This window comes from Lactuca saligna, chromosome 6 (assembly GCF_052625555.1).
Source record: "Lactuca saligna cultivar CGN05327 chromosome 6, ASM5262555v1, whole genome shotgun sequence".
Taxonomy (NCBI): domain Eukaryota; kingdom Viridiplantae; phylum Streptophyta; class Magnoliopsida; order Asterales; family Asteraceae; genus Lactuca; species Lactuca saligna.
The window spans coordinates 159,877,844-159,901,535 of NC_136422.1; positions in this window are offsets into that span (position 1 = coordinate 159,877,844).

Genomic DNA, 23,692 nt, shown 5'->3' on the forward strand with positions numbered 1-23,692 from the left:
GATTTCTGTGGGTAGCCGATGAAAATACACCTTTCGCTTCGGGGTTCAAGCTTATCATGAGTTTCACGCCTCACGAAAGCTTCGCAACCCCAAATTTTGATGTGGTCCAAATTGGGAACCTTCCCAGTCCACATCTCATGAGGTGTTTTGGTAACCTTCTTTGTAGGGACTAGATTGAGGATATGGGCGGCAGTCTGTAAGGCATACCCCCAAAAACATATTGGTAGCGAAACTCGACTCATCATGGAGCGAACCATGTCTAACAAGGTTCGATTACGCCTCTCAGCTACACCATTTAGCTGTGGTGTCCTGGGAGGAGTCAATTGTGAGACAATCCCACACTCCTTAAGATAGTCAAGGAACTCGGTACTAAGATACTCACCACCTCGATCGGATCGAAGCATCTTAATGTTCCTGCCCAATTGATTTTCTACTTCCTGTTTGAATTCCTTAAACATTTCAAAGGTTTCCGACTTATGTTTGATTGAGTAGACATATCCATATCTACTAAAATCATCAATAAAAGTCACATAATACCGATTAGCATCCCTTGTGGCGGTTTTGAATGGTCCACATACATCAGTATGTATTAGGTCCAACAAACCCTCACCCCTTTCACAAGTTCCAGAGAAGGGTGATTTTGTCATTTTTCCAAGTAGACAAGATTCACAACTATCATCCGATTTAAGGTCGAATGATTCCAAGACTCCACTCTTTTGGAGTTGGCCTATGTGTTTCTTGTTTACATGTCCAAGACGACAATGCCACAATGATGCCTTATCTAGGCTAGTAGAAGAATCAATATACAACACATTATTTCCTAAGTTGTCTACAATCGACACAGTTTCATACACACCATCACAAGGTAATGCTTTAAAATAAAACACATTTTAAAGAAAGCATTAATACCACCACATTCATTATCAAACGAAAAGGTAAAACCTTGTTTGTACAAAGCATGAAAGGAAATAATATTCCTCGCCATTTTCGACGAGTACGCACATTTATTCAAATCTAATTTTAACCCATTATCCAGCAACAAAGTATAAACTCCAATCTTGGAAACAGGTGAAGCCTTCCTATTCCCCATGATCAAGTTTATCTTCCCGTGCTCCACATCCTCACTTCTTCTTAGGCCCTGCAAATCAGAACATATGTGAATACCACATCCTGTATCAAGCACCCAAGAGTTAGAATATGGTGAGTTATTAGACAATATTGTCTAAATACCTGCGTGGGTGGGTTTCACTTTCCCATCCTTCAGATCCTGCAAGTATTTTGAGCAGTTTCGCTTCCAGTGCCCCTTGTGCTGGCAATAGTAGCAGTCAGCATCCTTGGGAATGGCAGAAGGAGTGGCAGAACCACTCTTGGTCCTTGATGAGGAGCCTTCAAGAGAATTTCCCTTGGTACCCTTTGAAGGGCGCTTCCTCTTTTTCCCTTTGCCTTGCCCAATAGCCAAAACAGGGGTAGATGTTGGAGTAGGAGTAGTAGAGGTAACAACCGACTTGCCCTTAAGACCGGTTTCAGCGGTCTTCAAGAGTCCTTGAAGCTTGCTAAGGGTAACTTCCTCCTTGTTCATATGATATGTCATACGAAAATGGTCATAACAAGAAGGTAAGGAGTGCAAAATGATGTCAATTGCCAACTCCTCAGGGAAGTTTACATTCAGCTTCAGCAAATGGTCCACATACCTTTGCATCTTTTGCATGTGGGCCGTGACGGATTCACCGTCCTTCATGCGGGTTGTTATCATGGAGGAGATTATTTCATACCGCTCTTGAAGAGCACTCTAATGGTACCTTTCCATCAGGTCTTGGTGCATCTCAAACGGGTAGAAGTCCTTATAGGACTTTTGGAGCTCGGCTGTCATCGTGGCCATCATGATGCATGCCACCTTAGTAGCATCTCTCTCATGTGTCCTGAATTCAGCGATCTCCTCAGGAGTAGCAGTAGACTCATCAAGTTCTTTTAACTCCTTATCGATGACATATTCCTTGTCCTCATAACGAGTCACCATCCTGATGTTCCTTATTCAGTCCATGAAGTTGGAACCATCAAAGATGACTCTCCCACAAAGATTCATGAGAGAGAAAGAACCAGTTGGGTTAGAGCCCAAAGCATTAGTGTTGGAAAACATCTGAAAGAAGAAAGTAAGTTTAGATTAGATATATAGAGTCCTTAATAAGACACCCAAATGTAATATTAAGGCTAGGATCCAATCACAATATATTATACTTAGAAGAGGGATGCCGTAATCAAAGTAATAATATATTTGAAAGGTAGGTGAATGACAATTCACCAATTTCCACCACGAAAACGAGATGATTTATTAGGTTTTAATTGGATTTGAAATTCCTAGATTCTTTTGAGATTCATTGAACTTTTCAATGGCATGTTTCAATCTCGATTGTGCCCTTCAAGTTTTGTGACTGGGATGCCGAGGATCACAAAACAAGGTGTGAATAACCATGCCAATTCACTTGGTACCCTTAATATTATCACCTAATCAATGTTCCGGTTAACCACACATGCTCCATTGATCTATGACACACATTAAGTCACCCTTCGTGATCCTTACTAGTCCAAGTTAGTGTGCCGGTTAACCATACACGCTCCACCAACGACTTGGTAAGGTACAAAGTGTGAATTCCATGGATTAGCACCATGTTCACATTTTTCCTAAAGTAACTAAGATTGGGAATTAAATAAAAGGTTTAGTTACTTTATAATATTCATCATACTTAATGAGAATTTATAAGTCTTTATCTTACCCGTTCGGCTAACGACCCTCCACCAGTCAAGCAAGCGGTGGGTGAGAGTATATACCCATTAAGTCGCCAATTTATAGGCAACAACCTTATACCCACCTTATAGACCGGCTTCGTGAATGAGGTCTACTACCGGTAAAACGACTTGTTCTTATACATACATATATATATATATATATATATATATATATATATATATATATATATATATATATATAATTAACCATTAATGTTATAAATAGTATAAGTGTTGAATTTTAACTTTTAAAATTCTAAGTGTTGGAATTAAAGTTTATTGAAGTGTGTGAAACTTTTCCAAATTCCAAAACTTGAGGACAAGTTTTGTAACTATTCAAAACTTTTCATTTCATAACTTATGAATTAAAGGTTCATAAAATGAAGACTCTTCATTTTATGTAACTTATGTGTTTTTAATGTGTGTTAAAGAAATGTGACCTTTAGATATCCATAACTTGAGGACAAATTATAGACTCCATTAAAACACATAAATGATCAAGAATTAATCCTAAACAATTCAGCAAATAATTCCTATCATCTTCTAAATTCATAAGAACATGAACATGATTATCAAAGTTTCAAAATTATATGAACACATACAAAGCATGAAATTTTGATATATGCTATTGTAAATGGATTAGAACAACCATTACACCCACTAAAATAAGTTTTAAAACATCAAAACAGTTTGGGGTAAAGTTTCTAGTCCATTTCCAGCAGCAAAAGTCGGAAATCTGCATTCTAAACCTTCTACTTGCCGAGTGCACGAATCTACTCGCCGAGTAGGTTGAACTTTGCCTTGGACTCGTCGAGTCCCCCCATGGACTCGGCGAGTCCATCATGCAGACAACAAAGATTTCAACTTTTTTCACTATTTTGCATCAAGTATCAAACAAGCAAGCCTAGGCTCTGATACGACTGTTGGGTTTTGAGCAATCTAACACTTCCTAAGTGTGCATGCAACCCTAATAAACCTTGGATCTATGTTTGTCTAAATACATGCAAAATAATAATTTTCCAAGGTTCATAACCTATCTAATATGGCATGGGGTACTTTTAAACATAAAAGAGTTAGAAGAGATTACATAACTTTTTGATGAGTTTGATTCTTAAGGAGTTTAAGGGCCAAGCACCAATAGTGTGAATGCCTCAAATGGAATCACAAATCACCACAAACTCTTGGAAAACTTTGAGAGAGTGTATACACACTACAATTTTCAGCCACACACAAAACACACACACTAGTGGCTATTTCATGCAACATAAGCATGCTTATATAGTGTACATGATTAGGGTGAAACCCTAATAACCCATGACCTTTCCTTTTCCAAGGATCCATGGGTTAAAAGCTCCATGGATCATCCATGGACTTCCATACAAGCCTAGCCCATTAACAAATGGGTGTTAGCCCACACCATATAAAACCAATAGCCCACAATCTAATTAGTCTTCCTTTTAATCTCTAAATTAATTCATAATTAATTTAAGACTAAGACTAATTAAATAACATGACTTCATATTAATATATTATAACTTATAATATATTAATAATAATATGTGTATAACTCTCATAAAATTATCCATAAATAGTTTGGATGAAATGCAACCCAAATGGACCATGCCGGGTCGGGTCAAGTATATACCAAATAAGTTATGGACTTAGACACCTTATCCAACAGCTTTCACTTCCGTGAACCAACACTTCTCCCGGAGTTACCTACCTTTCTCTTTCCTTACCCAAGGAAATCTACTTGTCAACCCTGCCGCTTCAGACAAGTGCCATGGTGCTCACACCCCACTCTACATTATCCCTAGTAGAGTAACCGCTACTCCATGTATCGCACATGCTCTGAATCTGCTCGCGAGGACTCTCGGGTCCATGCACCACCTCTTCCCAGCAAATGGGAGGGGGGTCCGACACCTCCTCATATACAACAGGTTAAAGGGTGGCATACCAATGCTCGAATGATGGTTGTTTTATAGGAAAACTCATCCAATAGCAAAATGCGTGTCCCAACTCCCTCCGAAATCTAATACACATGCCCGAAGCATGTCCTCGAGCGTCTGAATCATCCGCTCGCCCTGAAGTGTCCTTAGGCATCACCATGATAAACTCTAGCTCATTTCTGATATCCCACTTCGATATTGAGCACCAGGTTAGCTTTTGACTCCACATCTGAACCTCCCAAAATCACCTATAACATGATCCAAAATATCCCACGAGCTTCCTCCTCGTGACCACTATCCCGGCTCAGTGACTCACAAGTCACGAAATTCTCTTTGCCTCATACGAAAAACACAATCCAACTGAGGATCGACTCAACTCTGACCTCCAGTTCCGCCCTTGGTTCAACCACTAGGCTCCAAAAAAAAACTTTATGTTAAGGCTACTCAAGCCTAAAACTCTTCTGCATCATACCCTGATCGGGGAAGATTCCAACATCACACTATATTGCCGTCTAGTGAGTATTACGGCTCCCCGCAATAACACGACAGCCTCTGACTAGTGAGTACTACGGCTTCCCATAGTACCACAACTCCCTCTCTCTGACTTGTGAGTACTACGGCTCCCCGTAGCATCACAACACCCTCTCACTAGTGAATACTACGGCTCCCCGTAGCTTCACCCCCTACTCTCATTCTCATCCCAACGACACACTACGCCCACTAACTCATGCTACGTAGACTATCATATATAGCTATACACACTTGCCCCACATATGCAGCACAGACTCCGGCGGCAACCGCCATAACAAAATACCTACCTCTACGGAGATCCACTTTCTTAAATAATCCCTCTTGATGCTAATACCCAAAGGGCTCCCACTGGAACTGAAAACACATGATACACCACTAGTCATCCCAACTCAAGATTCTAAATAACTCCGAAATCGGAACGTTAAACCCAGTCAACACGGAACACCGTTACAAAACATCGCGATGTCCTGCCTTAACCACTGATCTCCTGCTCCCAGCACCATATAGATACAATAACACATTTCCTCTGAACTCCATAAATAATTCCTCATTTTACCTAATACACAACTTCAGTGTATTCAAACACTCAACTGGAATACAAAGAAGGTGCTTACGCTTCAGAACACATTGATGATCCTCCGAAACCCTTTCCCTTACTACTCAAAATCCAAGCAAGTATACACATACCGGCCCTGGAGTTGGCTGCTTGATAATATTCTATTCAACCCCTAACCTCTCTTACACCAATCTCTGGTTCCCTCAATAAAATATGCGGTTCTCCCCCACTTAGGGTTCGAACCATCACCAATTGACGCACACACCATCCCACAGACTCTTTCCACTAGCAATATCGCACCTGCCCTTGGAAGGTGCTACGCAATGCTCGATAATCTCCTTTAAAGAGATCAAGAAACCCCAAATACCCTGAATCTCAGAAGAAATTCTTAGGAACTTCTCATCACGTGACTCTAGTCGTTCAAAGTCTCATACCATCCTAATACCGAACATCTCAACTGTCCAGTAATATCACTGACTCTTAGACTGGTACAATAAATCATCGTACTCCTCAACCTCAACTTCTCAACCCAAGTTCCAACACCTGAATCATCACAAGAACAGGGTCTCCACTCCCAAACTAAATATCCATCATAGACAAAAGAGTTGCCGCTCTGATATACTCGACTGGATTACCCGCTGATACCGCCACCACATGCCCTATGATACTCAATTAGGGTGTAATGTGGTCCTTAACCATCTCAGTCCCCACTGACTACCTGCTCATGGTAGATCATTTCCACGCGGAGGACATGTTGCTTGATACTCTGGTGGAAAAATCGACATCAATGTCAACTCGCAGGGTTTTACTCCGATACTCCAAAACTGAAATCTCATGTTTCTGCTGTTTCCATTAGAAACATAAATAGCACCCATCAGGTTACAGAAGGTGACATCTCCTCCATTGACTGGTCGCTCACTCAGGCTGCAATCCCCTATAAATGCCTTCTTTACAAATCCCTGAGTCTTGTGACTACATCTGACATCTTACCAATAATACTCTGAAATGCTCCCGACCTCCCTCTCAAGGGATGCCTCTACGTACTCAATCATGGCCCTCAAGCCTAAAACCCCATCGCGTCCAAACTTCACCAATCAATCCTGATCGGACAACCGAAGAATCACAATCATCAATTGCTAAGAACCATGGTACTCAGACCCTGACATCTCTTTTCAATATGCTACAATGTATGGTACTCGAACCATAACATCACTCCTCAATCTGCTACGATGTATGGTACTCGAACCATGACATCACTCCTCAATATGCTATGATGTATGGTACTCGAACCATGACATCACTCCTCAATATGCTACTTAGAACCTTCAGAACACTCCCTGTATCGAGTATGGGTCCTCTGCTTTCGGTAGTACGGGCCCATACTACCTACCACATCTACCCATACTTTCCACACGGACCATCCCAGAGCTCCTAAGTAGCTGCTCAACCTTCTCGTTCACTAATTTCGTCACGCGTACTCGCTCCTCAGCGAAATGCTCCACTCCACTAGCGTACTCATCTGGCTAAGGTCACTCCCACTTCTCCGCCATCAGCTACTGAAGAGCTCCTAATGATTCCAGTCATCTACCTCCTGAATATCGTCATATTCACTTGATAGCTTACTCCCATCATCGAGAGTTCCACAAAGCACGAAGCAAGCAGTATTCGGGCATCGAAGAATACATAGAGCTCACTCTTGATGATAACTCCGCTTGCTCTGCTCATTCTCAAGGTACCACCGAACTTTGCAACTCTGCCCCTCGCGGGTTCTAACTATTCTTCGATAATCACCACAATAGTCATCTAGGCATCTCTACTAGATTACTCCTCTACTCAAATCCCCTAAAAGGATTCCAACTGAATACTCTCACTCATACTCAAAAGCACATCACATATAACGACAACTCCTAGACTAAGGCATCACAAATTAGGCCACTCTAGTCCTAAGATATGGAATACCTAACCTGTTTCTAACATGCATAATATCTTATAAAATGTATCATAAATATCTCATAACACAAACGTAGGAGTATTTTGGGAAATCACCGTTCGGGCTCTGGCTGATTGTACACACTGCTCTTTTTGCTTTCTCTTTGAAACTCTTATTCGCTTTATAAAAACACATTTCTTTTTGAAAAAATGTCTTAAATCCTCAGTTTGAGTCCAGATCTACCCGAAGGTGCATCCGAATCCCTCAATCTAAGGCTCTGATACCAACTTGTAACACCGAAATTTTTCAAACAAATTTTCGAAAATTAAAATAGTTTATCTCTTTAACGCTTTTCATAAAAATCCCATTTGTTTAAGTTACAATACATAACTCTTTTGTTTAATCAATTAATAAACCAGGATCCTCAAACAAATGCTTCCCCCGGTGTGTACAATCGAGCCGGTGCCGTCCCGTGAACATGGGAAACCTGAAACACATAACACAAAACACTGTAAGCATGAAGCTTAGTGAGTTCCCCAAAATGCCACTCTAACACATATTAGCCACTCGAGGCTATAACTCTGTGGGTCCGTGCACCCAAATTCTATGAACCCTCAGGTTCTAACTCTATGGACCCCAAGGTCCTAACTCTGAAAACTCAAAATCATGCATATCACATACCACAATAAATCTCAGAAAATAAATAGCATACAATTACATTGACACATAACTCTAAACCTAACTCTGTGGACCCTCTGGTCCTAGCTCTGTGGACCTTCCGGTCCTAACTCTGATATACACACAGCATAAATCACATACAAATAATGCAGTGCCACACATCGTATAGATAGCATACAATAACTCTGTCACATAACTCTATTACCACTCTTGGTAAAGTATAGTGAGAAGACTCACCTGTTACTGCCGACTGAAGAATAAGATCACGCTGCTCCGACCACCGTCACGAACTCCACCAATAAATCACCAAACCAATAAATACCAATAACAACCAAAACACCCCTGGAAGTAAACTGGTCAACTCTTGGTCAAAGTCAAAATCCTCAGTCAAAGCCAACCCTCCTGACTGACTCTACTCATCGAGTCCCCATGCTTTAAAACTCCCATAACACGAATCAACTCGTCGAGTCGCCCCAAGACTCGTCGAGTCCCACAACTCTGAGTCAAACCGTACTCAACTCACTGAGTCATCCCTTGACTCACCGATTCTTAGTTTAACCAGAAAAGGTTAGGACCTCAAGACCAGACTCGCTGAGTCCAAGAACAGACTCGCGGAGTCCAAGGCTATCTTCAACCAACTCGCCGAGTTGTTCTTCCAACTTGCCGAGTTTCTTCCTATCTTCATGCAACTCGCCGAGTACACCCATGTGACTCGCCGAGTACCAGTAGCTCTTAACCCTTTACAGATGCTTTCCAAGCCATGCAGGGTCTCCAATCCATAGATCTACTCTTATACAAGCCATCCATCACGTAAAGTGGCAAACTTTACGTGAATCCAAGGAGATCTAAGCATAATACACTCTTGGGATAAGATTTGGGGCTAAAAGACTTCATCAACAGCTCTTGAACACAGACTTTATGCTGTTTTGGATCATCACTATTCTAGATCTGAGGTAGCAACCTCATATCTAACCTCCAAACTCAAGATAGCACTAAATATACACCCAAAAATCCCACAAATGATAGATCTAGATGGATAAAAGCTCAAGAATAGATCTCTTACCTCCAATGCAAGCTCCTACTGGAGAATGAACCAAATTTCAGCAAAGCTTCTTGCTCTAAATCCGCTTGATCTTCAATTCCCCTCCAAGATGTCCTCCTCCAAGGCTCTAATCCCTCACAAAGGAAAGCTCACACGAATCTAGGTCTTCTGGAACTCAAAGGGAAGGTAAAGAGGCTGGGGAGTGGGTATTATGTTCTTTAAATAGGGCTCAACCCCCGGGATTAGGGTTTTCTCCATACAGCACCAACTCGCCGAGTCCACCGCCGAGTTGGTCACTTATCACGCGACCTGAAACGCGACTCGACTCGCCGAGTCTATCCATAGACTCGCCGAGTCGACCTTCTTATTTACACTTTTATCCCTTCAACTTTACTTCTGAATTTCATGGATGTTACATATATTCCTTTCTCCTTTCCATGATTCCCTTATTATCAATATTTTTTATTTTTTTCAATTGAACCTACATATATATATATATATATATATATATATATATATATATATATATATATATATGTGTGTGTGTGTGTGTGTATGTATGTGTACAAAGATTTTTTTTTTGTATTTATAAATTAGTTTTTATAACTTTATTTTTATAATATCATTTTCTAGATTTTTAGATATTCGTTTTTGTGCATTTAAACATACGTTTTTGCAAGTCTTTTTATATGTTTGTTAATTTACAAATTCATTTTGTGTGTGTAAAAATATGAAGAAAGTAACCTATAACATCCATACAAAATATACACTAATTTATTGTTATAAAATGAATTTGTTGAAAAAACTTTTGTAACAAAGATGTGTAAAAAAACACATAAAAGTTGTAAGAATAACTTTTTTATGTTTTTAAGTTTCTTCATAAATTTAGGCTGTAAAAAAACCTTAAAAACATGCATAAAAACAAATATATAAAAAAAATTGTAATAAAAACTAATAATTTGTAGAACGGATTTATAAAAATAAAAAAAATTCAAAAAACATGTAAAAATAAAGTTCTAAAAATGGGTAAATCTACAAAACGATTTAGACAAAGTTAGTAACAAAAATTAAAACATAACACAATGTTGTAAAAAATAAAAATTTGGAACTATAAAGTGTAAACCTACTATATAGCACATCCGATTACCAATTTATAACAAGTCTTATAGTTAGTTACCTCTCAAAATATTAAAATGTGTAAAATGTGGGTTTGGGTATAATGAAAATCATTGGTTGATATAACTTTCATTAACCGTAAATAAAATTATTTCCAAACTATTTTTTAAATAAAAAAACTGTTGAATTTTGAGTACTATAACATCCTTATGGTGCACATACAATCTTAATGTTTTTTATCTACGTTTTCTCAAGTTATACATGTAATTACATTTTATCCAAAGCATATACCCTAGCTAGTATGCAATTGGAGATATACAACATAAAAACTACTTAGATGAATACCTCTTTATTGTCGCTTGTAGTTCTTGGCCTTTCAATAGCTTAGTACATCAAGTGTGATACGTTTAATAAGTCACAAAAACCAAAAGCAAATGGAGGAATATGAGAGGGAGGTTAAGAGGCACCAAAAACAGCTAGGGTTTCTCTATGGAATTCTTGGCCAATTTGAGGAGTGTTAGGGGTTACATTTATAGTGTGGAATTCCTAGGGGTTCACACATAAAACCCTAAGTTACTTAAACCTTTAAGTATTCCAATGATCCATATGATAGGCCCTTTGGACTAACTCTTCTTGGACTCTCACGTAGATTTAGCCCATCCCTAATCAACATGAATCATTAGCCGAAACTATAAATATTATTGATTTACCTAATCAGTCCCTGCAAATTTAATCAGTCTCTTTTGATCACTAAATTAATTCTTGATCAATACTAATTAAATAATATGATTATTCAATCAATATATTATTCATATAATATATTAATAAATCAAAAATAACATCTTTCTCAAATGTCCATCCTATCAAATTGTTCTGGTGAAGGCAACCCTAAAGGATCATCCTACTATCGGGTCAAGTACATACTAATTATAGTTATGGGCTTAGACACTTAATCCAACAGTCTCCTACTTGGATAAGCCTAATAACTATAACTACCAATGTAGCTTCAAAATCCAATTAGCAATCGTAGCTCTCAAAAGCCGTTGTCGAACTCTGAACTTATCAGTAACGCGTCCTTTAGATAAAGGATCAAATATTCCTCCATTCTACAATATATTGTATGGACATGAGACATGGATTATAATCATTCTCTTTGTCCATGTGTTGTTTCCTGATTTCCGATTTATGATGACTGACTAATTGAACAAATCAAATCAGTCCAGGCTTGGCCAAGCACTTAGGAGTGTCATCACTAAATCATCGAGGGGCCCACAAATATTGCTTTATCCCTCTTAGGGTAAAAGGCACGGATAAACTTCGACTCATATGCTTGTTCAATTTACTCATCAAATCACAAACGATAATATATTTTATAACACCAAGTTACTGGTGCGTTTACGTATCATCAATGTGAACCTAACTTGTAAACTACAACTCACATGTCTCTGTTTCAAGAATATAAGATATTATCTAATACTCAAAATCACATTTCAGGAGTACTCATGAGCATCGTAGCAAACTTGTGCTATGTCTAAACACTTAGACAATCTACAGTCTGATTCATGACAGTCTTGCCTCATTACTTACTTCCAAAGTATGATCGAATGTGGATGTTTAAATAATATTATTATTCGGGAAGTAAAACATGTGAAGTGAAACACAAGAATAAAACAATCAAATATGGTCTCAAAACTTTTGATTATAAATAAAACACTTATATTTAATCACCATATTGGTTAGAACTTATTCATAGTATAACTGTTCGAACAATCAACTTAATACTTGAATTAAAACAATAGTTATCCCATTCTCCAAGCATGCATACTATATTCATCTATGGTCCTATTATGAAACAATTCAATTGAACACATTTCCAATGATGTTCATTTCACAATTTCCTAATCCTTGTCACTAGTGTAAGAATACTAGATTCTTGCCACTACCAGAATCTGTTCGAGTCTAAACTTACACGCAATGATCCTTTTGTAATGTCTATGCACAAAAGTCATAGAGACTTGGCCGATGATATTACAAAGTATTCCATTTGAGAATATTATAAGACAATTCCTTGGAATTGAAGTCTCACATTCAAAGAACATTCCTTGAACATCCTTCTTGCATTAAAGTTTCTAACTCACACATAGATTCTTAATATCTAACTCCCATTATGGAAACATTTCCATAATTGTCATATGACTATCCATTCTAAATAGAATCCTATCTATTCAGAATTATATCAATATGGTCCATCAATTACTATACCTCCAAGGCTCCAACTGTCACAAGCAACCAATCTTCGGTGAACCTTAGATCATCCTTGAAAGTTGTTTAACAACTTTAGTCATATCATGTTCTGGTCCTTTTTCCCTCTTAATGCGTTAGGCATTTGGAAAAATTAGAACAAGCGAATATTATAGCTTATGCAGTCGCTCCTATACCCGAAACACATGGGATATGATTCATAATGTCTCACATAAAGACATGATATTAGACCAGTCTCTTGCTATAATATTTCCATATATAGAATTTCAAATGTTGAAACATTTCAACACAACATTCACATATATCCATGACTAAGTTTCATTAAAATTTCGATCTAAGATTTTAGATTTTAAATGAAGTACGAGTATCTTCTCCCTTAAATCCTACTATAGCGAGACAAATTTTCAAACTTTTCAACTTTACAAATTAAAACTTTGTTCCCTATATATATAGCATTGCTAATATGCAACACTCAACATAATAATTGTGCTTCCACTAAGATAATGATTACATACTTACAAGCATAACACTTATGCTTCCACTAGCTTTGACATATACCTAGAAATCAATTGGACTTCTAAAAATCAATACTTATTGATTTTCTTACCAAAGTTCAGATTTCTTATACGATATGCTTCGATAAGCCTTTATCTATGCTTCTCAAGTTCATACACCATTCATTAGATATCTCACGTGTGCGTCTAAACCTTTTAAGAACTTATAGCGATAAGTCCCAAATGTTCGAACTTTCTTATCTTAATTTATCGCCATTTGATAGTGCAACGGACTACCATTGCTTCCAAGTTAATGAGCAGCTTACCCTTGGGGGTCAATGTAATTTCATTGATCAAGGTGCTTTGCCTTATGCAATCAAATGAGAACTTATAGAACTCACATGCATAGTTAACATAACTGGAAAGGCACAGAACCAAGAATATGTCAACATGATAGGTTATCCACCTTAAGTCATGTGCTAGTGATCAATAATAGGTTTATTCTTGATTAGTTCTTGAAACTATTCAAGATTATTAAGACTCACACTAACCTATTGACATATAAGAATCAAGAAACATTCCTTGACAAACAAATATTCAAGAATTAGTGTGGGTTCTTATCAAGAAAAACACTTAATACGATTGGTCTTAGTTGATCTTTGTCTTATCTAAAACATCACAACTACCAATATCAAATGTGCATTAGTAAGAAAACTTTTCTACTCCACATTTCATGATGTGTTATAAACCTAATTAGGATATGTCACTCAAGACACAATCTTGGAGTGTAACTCTAAGACTTGATTTTGGAACGAAGTATGACTCACCTTCTTGATTTAACCATTTCAATAATTTATGATTCCTCTTCTTATCCATGCAAATGCACTAATATGTCCTTAGATTATCAATTGAGACATGGTTCCATAATCATAAGGATGATCATAAAACACGATACAAAAGTACTCTATTTTCCTTTCAAATTGGAGAAACTATTATCTTTCTGCCTAATTGATTCTTCTTATTCGTTCTGCTATACTTTGAAACTTTTCAAGGTATTAGAACTATACTTAAACTTATAAGCATAACCATATTTACTAAACTTTTAGTAAATCATGACAAATAGTCTTATCGTTCTTTGTGGTGCACTTGACCAGTACACATCAATGTGTACATGATCCTTCAACCCTTCACTTGACTCACATTCTATATGTGGACAAGGAATTAGTCTTAATTTCCCAAAGATGAAGATTCTCATTCATCACATAATGCAAGTCGTATGATTCCAAGTTTCTGTCCAATTGAAACTTGGGTGATAAGAACCTTTCATTATTTGGTAAATTATGACATTACCACTAACGATAGAATCAAATCTATTGCTAAAATAAGACAAAATAAAAAATTTTCTTTATTTATATGTAATGTCTGTGTTTCTGGGCTTGCCATTTTTAGCAATGTGATAGTCTAGGTTAACCTTTGTAACCCGTTTTCAAATAATAAGATTGTATTATTTGACTATTATGTGATTTGTGCTTAATTGCTTAATTATGTGGTTTGATTAATTAAGAATAAAAATAAGCGTCAAAATTAAGTGTAAAATAAACTTGATATCTTTAGATAATGTTGTAGTAGTTGAAACAAGGTTTTCGAAGATATAAAGAATGTCGAAATCCGAGTTATAACGAGGAAGTTATGACATGTCGAAGTTTCGCGACAGAACCAGCAACGCTGATTAACGTAAAAAGTGAAATTTACGTTAAAGCGATATTTAGTCTTAGTGATCTAAACGAGAATCGAAGATCTCATTGTTAGTATCAAAGCGATAAAAAGTTGAGTGGGAACGGACGTCAAGTGAAGAAGTTATGAATTTATAACGAAATTTTCTATCCCGGCCTATTAAAAATAAATAATAAAAATAAAGTCAAAATTAGCCGACGGAGTCTAAACTAAAGTTGTAGAGCGTAGTCTCACCTTCGCGTGGATATAAAGAACGTCGAAAACGGAGTTCGTATGAAGGAGATATGAATTTTCGAAGTTTATTAAATAATTTATAATTAAATTTAATTATTAAATACCGGCCTTATCCGAAGACGAGTCACCGGACTCATCCGGAGTACACCCAGCGTACTCGAGTATGCCCCGTGTACAGCCAGAGTGTCGACACTTCGGATGACGCATGCAGTGACACATTTCGGAGCCTGTACACCCCGCGTACAGGCGTACGCCCCGCGTACGAGGGGGTTCCAGCCTCCTATAAATAGGATGCGAGGGGTCCGGGTCTAATTGCTAATTTCCTCTCATTTTTGTGCCAAAGCTCTGCGTTTTTACCCCCGAAGCCATCCCGAAGCCCCGGTAATATTCCCGAGTCCCGAAGCGAGTCCCGAGATCCCGAAGATCCCGAGAAGTGCGGTTTCCGAGCCGAAGCTCTGCCCGCGAGAAGTTCGATTTTCGTAGAGATCTTCCAGATCTGCTGAGGATTACGACTTCTGCAAGCCGTAGTGCTGTCCGATCATCTTCTGATCAAGTGAGTGTATACTACCTTTCATAAACACAATAATAATACAAGCATGGTTTGAGCTTATTAAGTTTATTGTCGTTTATACGTGTGAATGCGTTATTACTTTCTCCTAACGTATAACTATGAAGTATTTTATACGAGATACGTGTTATGTGTATATTTTGTTGTTATGTGTGTGAATGTATATTCACTTTCTTCTATCTTACAGATCTGATTATTTATATATGAAATACGTGTTATGTGTGTGTGTCTCATCTGTTATATGGAAAATGTATTGATCAAGCATGCTATACAAGTTTTGAAAATATGTATAAAAATGTATGTTTTTATCTACTAATATGTTGGGTAGAACATGGGTAGATAGTTGGTGTGTAATAAACAGATGAGAGGTCTCGTTGTTATTTTGATCCAGTCATCTAGCGGAATTTAGATGACGACCACGGACTTTTCTAGACAGTCCAGTGGAACGCTAGCAGGCTCATAACCTGTAGGTGTTAATGAACTTGGGTGTTCATTCGCTGTATTCCATCCCCCTCATGGTTGCCTTATTTGACTTATATTGCTGCAAAACCCCCGCAGCATGTGTTGTCACCCCGATGAAAATATTCTTAGATTAGGTCCCTTGTGTTAGTTATTTTAGGGACGTAAAGTGAGAATAACGGGAATGGGTAACTGGGTTATTGTTGGTTGATAATAATTAATTTAATTATTTATTGTGGGTTGAAAACCCTATATGCTCACCAGGCTCCTAAGCCTGACCCACTCGGTTTTATTTGTATTACAGGAAGTGGCGCAAGGGCGTAAGATGGATGAACCATCAAGTTGTTTTGTTTACAAGTCTGTATATGTAAATATTTGTTGAATGACTTGTAATGTTATCGTTTATGCTTATTGGTCTATATCGGAACATGACACCCCGAGTTTTGATTATATAATGAAAAATACATTTCTTTTATGAAATGCTTTGGTAAACATTGTTTTAAGTTGTTTTGTTTTTGGGAACAAATTCCGCAACTCTTTCAAATCAAAAGGATTTACTCTGAATTTATTTTAAAAGCATAAATGAAAATCGGTCTTTTCTGGGCGAGATTTTGGGGATGTCACATTATAAAACGCGGAAAACTTGTCCTTACAATGCAAATTCATATGAAAATTATGTTTCTAAATATTCTTAAGCAATCTATCATAACTCCTAAACAGCAGCTCAAGAAACTAATCATCGAACCATGCGATCGAAATCTATTTCTTCGCGACCAGACTCGGCTTACTCTTCCTTTAAGCTTCCTTTCTTTTCTTCGATCCTACAGAACATCAAAATGCAATCTTATCACATCATGTATTAATAATCTATAAGTAGGAACTTAATAGAGTTAGATAGTAGACTTACCTAATGTAGAACCATACAATTTGATTTCACCCTCTCTTATATCTCTCAGGTAGTCAGGGCAACTTCTCTTCCAATGTCCCTTTAAATGGTAGTAGGAAAAAGTGGACTCTTTGGCATTCACACATGAAACTATCTCAGAAATGGCTTTTCTCTTATGGTCAAATATTTTGACCATGGCAAATTCCTTTATCTTATGAGAAGGAATCATTTCTGGACTATCACCTTTGCCATTGTTAGGGTCCATGGAAATTTAGGATGTAGATCTTTCATTCAAATTTGCTTGACCAGTGCACCAAATCATTGTTGATTCAGCAACAATTAGCAAATATGTAAGATCGATAAGGGTCAGGTCGTAATCTGTCATATAGTAGTCTTCAAAAACCTGACCATGCGACTCGGGAAGTGATTGAAGAACCAAGTCAACAACCAACTTTCTCAGGAAAACAACACCCAACATTCCCAGACTGTCAATATGCAACTTCATCTCCAAGACGTGAGCACATACAGACTTTCCATCTTCGTGTTTGCTTGCAAATAAGGCTTGAGTGACCTTGAACTTTTTAAGTCGACAAACACGTGGGTCAGGAAGAATAATTAGAGGAGGTTGAGGAAGTGAAGTATGACTTCCAGTTCCTTGATCAAAACGTGGAACATCATCTTCATGAGGAAAGCTTTTTCCAAAAGATTTGGGAAGACCATAGTTGTCAAAACTAGCTATCTGTAAAAGGGACAAATTCAAGTTAGTTGATTTAGTCCTTAATATAACACCCAAATGAAATATTAAGGCTAGGACCCAACACAATAATTCACAATTCAGAAGAGATATGCAGAAGTCCAATTGTAATCTATTTAAAGGTAGGTAAATGACAATTTACCAATTCCACCATGAAAATGAAATTTTAAACGAATTAGGTTTTAAATGAAATTCCTAGATCTTTTGAGACCCATTAAACTTTTCAATGGCAAGTTTGATCTCGATTATACCCTATAAGTTTGTGAATGGGATACCAAGGATCACAAACAAGGTGTGAATAACAATGCAAATTAGTTTGATACTCTCGAAATCATTTATCACCTAATCAATGTGTCGGTTAATCACACATGCTCTATTGATCTACGATAACCTACGAGCTATCCACTGACATCCTTCATTAGTCTCATATTAGTGTGCCGGCTAACCACACATGCTTCACTAACGACCAATAAGTTGCAATGTGCAATTTCATAGGTTAGCATCAAATTCACATTTTTCCTAAGTAACTAAGATTGGGAATTTATAAAACATTTACTTACTTTATATTTTCATTATACTTTTAATGAGGATTTAAATGTCCTATCAAACTTATTCGACTAACGACCCTCCACTGGTCAAGAGTGCGGTGGGTGAGAGTGGACACCCATTCAATCTCCATTTTATAGGCAATTTCCTTAAACACCCCTTATAGACCAGCTTCGTGAATGAGGCCTACTAACGGTTACACTGACCTTTTACTTATACATATATAATATATTAAACTTTTAATTTTATATAGTATAAGGGTGTATTTTATACTTTTAAATTTATTAATCTATTAATAAATTTAATTAAACTTAAACCATGTCATTATGAATTTATTAATTCTCTCTTTTAATTAAACACTTAATTAATTTAATAAAACCATAAGGGTGTAATTCGAACTATTCAAAATATCAAGGTTCTAAATTTAAGATTTTAAAATTAAGGCTATTTAATTAAATTTTAAGTTACAAAACCAAGATGTGCACATTTGAACCTTTTCAAATTAATAGGGTTTTAGAATTTAATATTTCATAATTAAGACTTTTCAAATTCTAAAACTTGAGGGAAATTTTTTTGAAACTCTTCATTCTAAGTTCAATTTGATAGCAATTAAACTATTCATATAATTAACCATATCACATAATTGACCTAATTAAATTTCATATAGCAAGATGATTCAAATTCTACAACTAATTAGTTTTTCACAAAATCAAGTAATTATCTTAAAATTTGACAAGCATCATTCAATTGGATGAGGACAATCATTACCTTATCAGAAAATCAAGTTTTATCAATCAAAACAGTTTGTGGTAATGATCCTAATCCAAATCATGCCAAAAACTCAAAAAATCTACCAACAGGTGGTCCAACTCGTGGAGTCAGGGCATGGACTCGTCGAGTTCATCACCAGATGATCAATTTGTCGAGTCTCCACATGGGACTCGTCGAGTCTAGCAGTCAGAGGCAAAACTGAAACTTTTTTAGCTTTGTAAACAATACAATTGCATCAATATAACAGAAAACATCCTAGGCTCTGATACCACTATTGGGTTTTGAGCACTATAACATCCCTATGGTGCTCATACAACCCTAATACTCTTGATCTAAGTTTTCTCAAGTTATACATGCAATTTCATTTTATCCAAAAGCATATACCCTGGCTAGCATGCAATTTGAGATATACAACATAAAAACTAGTTAGATGAATACCTCTTTGTTGTCACTTGTAGTTCTTTAGCCTTTCAAGAGCTTAGCACCTCAAGTGTGATACCTCTAATAAGTCACAAACACCAAAAGCAAATTGAGGAATATGAGAGGGAGGTTAGGAGGTACCAAAAACGGCTAGGGTTTCTCTAATAAATTCTTGGCCAATTTTATGAGTGTTAGGGGTTACATTTATAGTGTGGAATTTCGAGGGTTTCATACATAAAACCCTAAGTTACTTAAACCTTTAAGTATTCCAATGATCCATATGATATGACCTTTGGACTAACTCTTCATGGACTCTCACATAGATGTAGCCCATCCCCTAATCAACATGGATCATTAGCCGAAACTATAAATATTACTGATTTACCTAATCAGTCCCTGCAAATTTAATCAGTCTCTTTTGATCACTAAATTAATTCCAAATTAATTTTTGAACAATACTAATTAAATAATATGATTATTCAATTAATATATTATCCATATAATATATTAACAAATCACAAATAACCTCTTTCTCGAATGTTCATCCTATCAAATTGCTCTGGTAAAGGCAACCCAAAAGGACCATGCTACTATCGGGTCAAGTACATACCAATTATAGTTATGGGATCAGACACTTAATCCAACAAAAAAAACTTCATACATGGTCCATGTGGTATTCTAAAATATGAAGTTTAGTCTCTAAATTCATAAAACCTCATACATGGTCATTATGGTTTCAAAACTTTTAACAGTAAGTCGTTATTGCTAACTTCGTCAAGTTATTTCCATTAAGTGAAGGGCATTTATATCATTTTACTACCACTTGGGTCATTTTTGTAGATTTTCGTCATTTAATATATATATATATATATATATATATATATATATATATATATATATATATATATATATATATATATATGGCTAGGTTATAATATAGATGGACAACTATTGTGCGGACGTGTGGACAATGTTATTCTATGAGAATTACTAAAAGAATAATTTGTTTAGTAATGTGAATATGTTCAACCTCACACAATTATTATCATTTTCATACATTCTCACTAATTCTTATTCATTTTTGTTATGACACATCGTCTTTCACTCAATTTCATTCTTACAAAATACGACTCAATAAACATTCTGACAGAATGAGAATAATAATAATAAGTTAATAACCTTATAAACGATTTAATTGGTAAGAATATGTGATAATGACAATAGTTATATAAGATTGAACGTATTCACATTATCAAACAACATATTTTCCTTGTCATTCTTACAGAATAGCAATGCCCACACGTCCGCACAAAAGATGTCAATCTACATTTGAACCTAGCTCTCTCTCTCTCTCTCTCTCTCTATATATATATATATATATATATATATATATATATATATATATATATATATATAATAGAAAGGGTTTCATTTCTCTCTCTCTCTCTCTATGACACACACACACAGAAAACACAAACTCTTCCTTCCCCGGCCTCCATCAATCATGCCTTATCACCCCTATTTGTAGAAAACACAAAATCAAAATCTAAGTTGCAGCCCTAGAAGATTATGACGGTTGAGTGAAAGAGATAATTATTCCCTTCATCAATTAGCATGTGATCAAGTTATCAAATTTGCTACCGGGTTCAACAATGTTGACTTCATCGAGGTTTTGTGATTATGGTCAGTCTAGATGGCAAGCTTCAAGGTACAAGACGTAAACCAATGGTTCAAGAACGAGAGGGGAACGGCGACAATGTGAGGTAAGATACTAATCTGCGACTGATAGGGCTTCTCTAGGGGAAAGAAGGGTGATAGATATGAATATGAATTGATCGTCAACATAGAGAGAGAGAGAGAGAGAGAGAGAGGAGTGAGACCCTTTATAAGAAATAATTATATCTTTTTCTTGTTTTTTAAATAACAAAAAACTTCATCACTGGTCGTTGTGGTAGTGAAATAACGGAAATGTTCTTCATTTAATGTAAAAAAACTTAACAGAGTGAGCAATAATGACATTTTGTTAAAAGTTTTGAAATCATAAGGACCGTCTTTGAGTTTTTTTAAATTTAAGGACTAAACTTCAGATTTGAAATACCACAGGAACCATTTATGAACTTTTTTCTTTTTAAATAGATCTACAAAATCTAAATATTTTACTATAACAGAAATTAAATAGTGACCAACATAAAATTTTGGGACTTTGTTTTATATTCTTATCAACGGTATATGCGTTAAATTTTCCTGGAATCATATTTGTTGGGTAAAAATCTTTAAAGTTTAATTAGTGTATATGAACATGGTATGTTGCATGGGATTCTTAAGTCAGTTACGTTAAAGGATATTTAGGAAGAGTTTAAAATCTATGACCAACGCACTTTTAGTTGTGGAAAAGGACTTTTCAAATTTGTTGATGCACCTTCTTTATTCATACTAGCAACCTGCAACCTATTGATGTCTTTGATTATGACAAGTAGCTACCCATTTGCTTTAATATATTACCCTGAAGATAACTACTCTTTGAGTTGACATAATCATCTGAGTTGTATCATCTTTCGATTCCAATATGGATTAAGTGTGCATTAAGCGTTTACGTCAGTCGCATAGTAGGTTATTGTGTCTAGTTACATCTCACATAATGTCTCTTAAAATAAGATGGTATGGATGAGCTTAGATGTTTAGGAAGAATAACTATTTTGACATTTCTATAATTTGTATAATCCTTTAATATGTGTTATTCAAATTCTTTGTGAAAATAGCACAAAGACACAATTATGTATATAATAACCAATAAAAAAACATTTTAATTTAAACTTGCAAACATGTAGGTCAATAGGGTTATAACCTACGTCCTTTGCAAAATTATGAAGGGTTTGTTTTGGAGTGACATGAAAGTACACACATAACGGGCCCTAGCCCTACATTGCTTACAAAAAGTCTCCAAAAAACGTTCTTTATGTTCTTGTTGTGTTTTGCTATGACATGTGTGCCTTATGTACATGTTTTTGCTTTGTTTATACGTTTTGACTACCTACGTATTTAACTTCTTACCATGAGTATTTTCCTTTTTCTTTATTGTTTATGGAACGTTGCTTAGCTTTGACTTTAAGATGTATCAAGATATAAGTCTTTTTTTAATAACGATACACACACTATATACATTATTTCTAAGTTATACAACTATCTTGGAGACTAAAGCCTTCGACAATTTAGGCTATTTTGACAACCAAAAAACTAGTTTATTACTGAAAAGCTAGCTGATAATTGATAGTTAGAAAAATTACTTGTTAGCTAATAAATAAAGATGATTGGTAAAAATAGCTAATAAACCAGCTAAAATATATAAAATGGTATAAAAACGTATAGAAAATTTAATTTTTTATAAGTATTAAATGGTATTTTAAAGATTTTTTAAAAAAAAGAGAAAGAAAAAGAATTCTAGTCATTAAAAAAACTAGTCTAGGTATATTTTAAAAATATATCTTTTAAACTAATTTATAAATTACTTTTTGTTGTCAAACATAATATTTAATGATAATCAAAAAGTAAACTAATAGTGTAATGCAAAACAGCAAAACATAATCTAAGACAGAGGACACCATGTCAATATCACATTTTGTTAGCCCGTAAGTCATTTGGAAAAATAAATAAAAGGAAATGGGTTTCAATTAAAAAGTAGAGAGAATCAAGAATCGTTGGTTGTTACTATTATTTAAAGGATTATTGTTTTTATAGACATTGACATTTTTCTTTCTATTTACATTTAATTTGCTTTAATTACTTAAGACATGTGATTGCCAAACAGTACAAGATTCCTATTCAAGCACCGACGGCAAACGATGTCGTTTCAAACATATTCCATTCTTTTTGAATTTTGATGTCTACTTTTTTCCTTTTCTTAATATAACCAAGAGTCACATCGTTTAAGACTGGTGATATGACAAAAATACCCTCGTAGTGTCTCTAAATCTTACACGA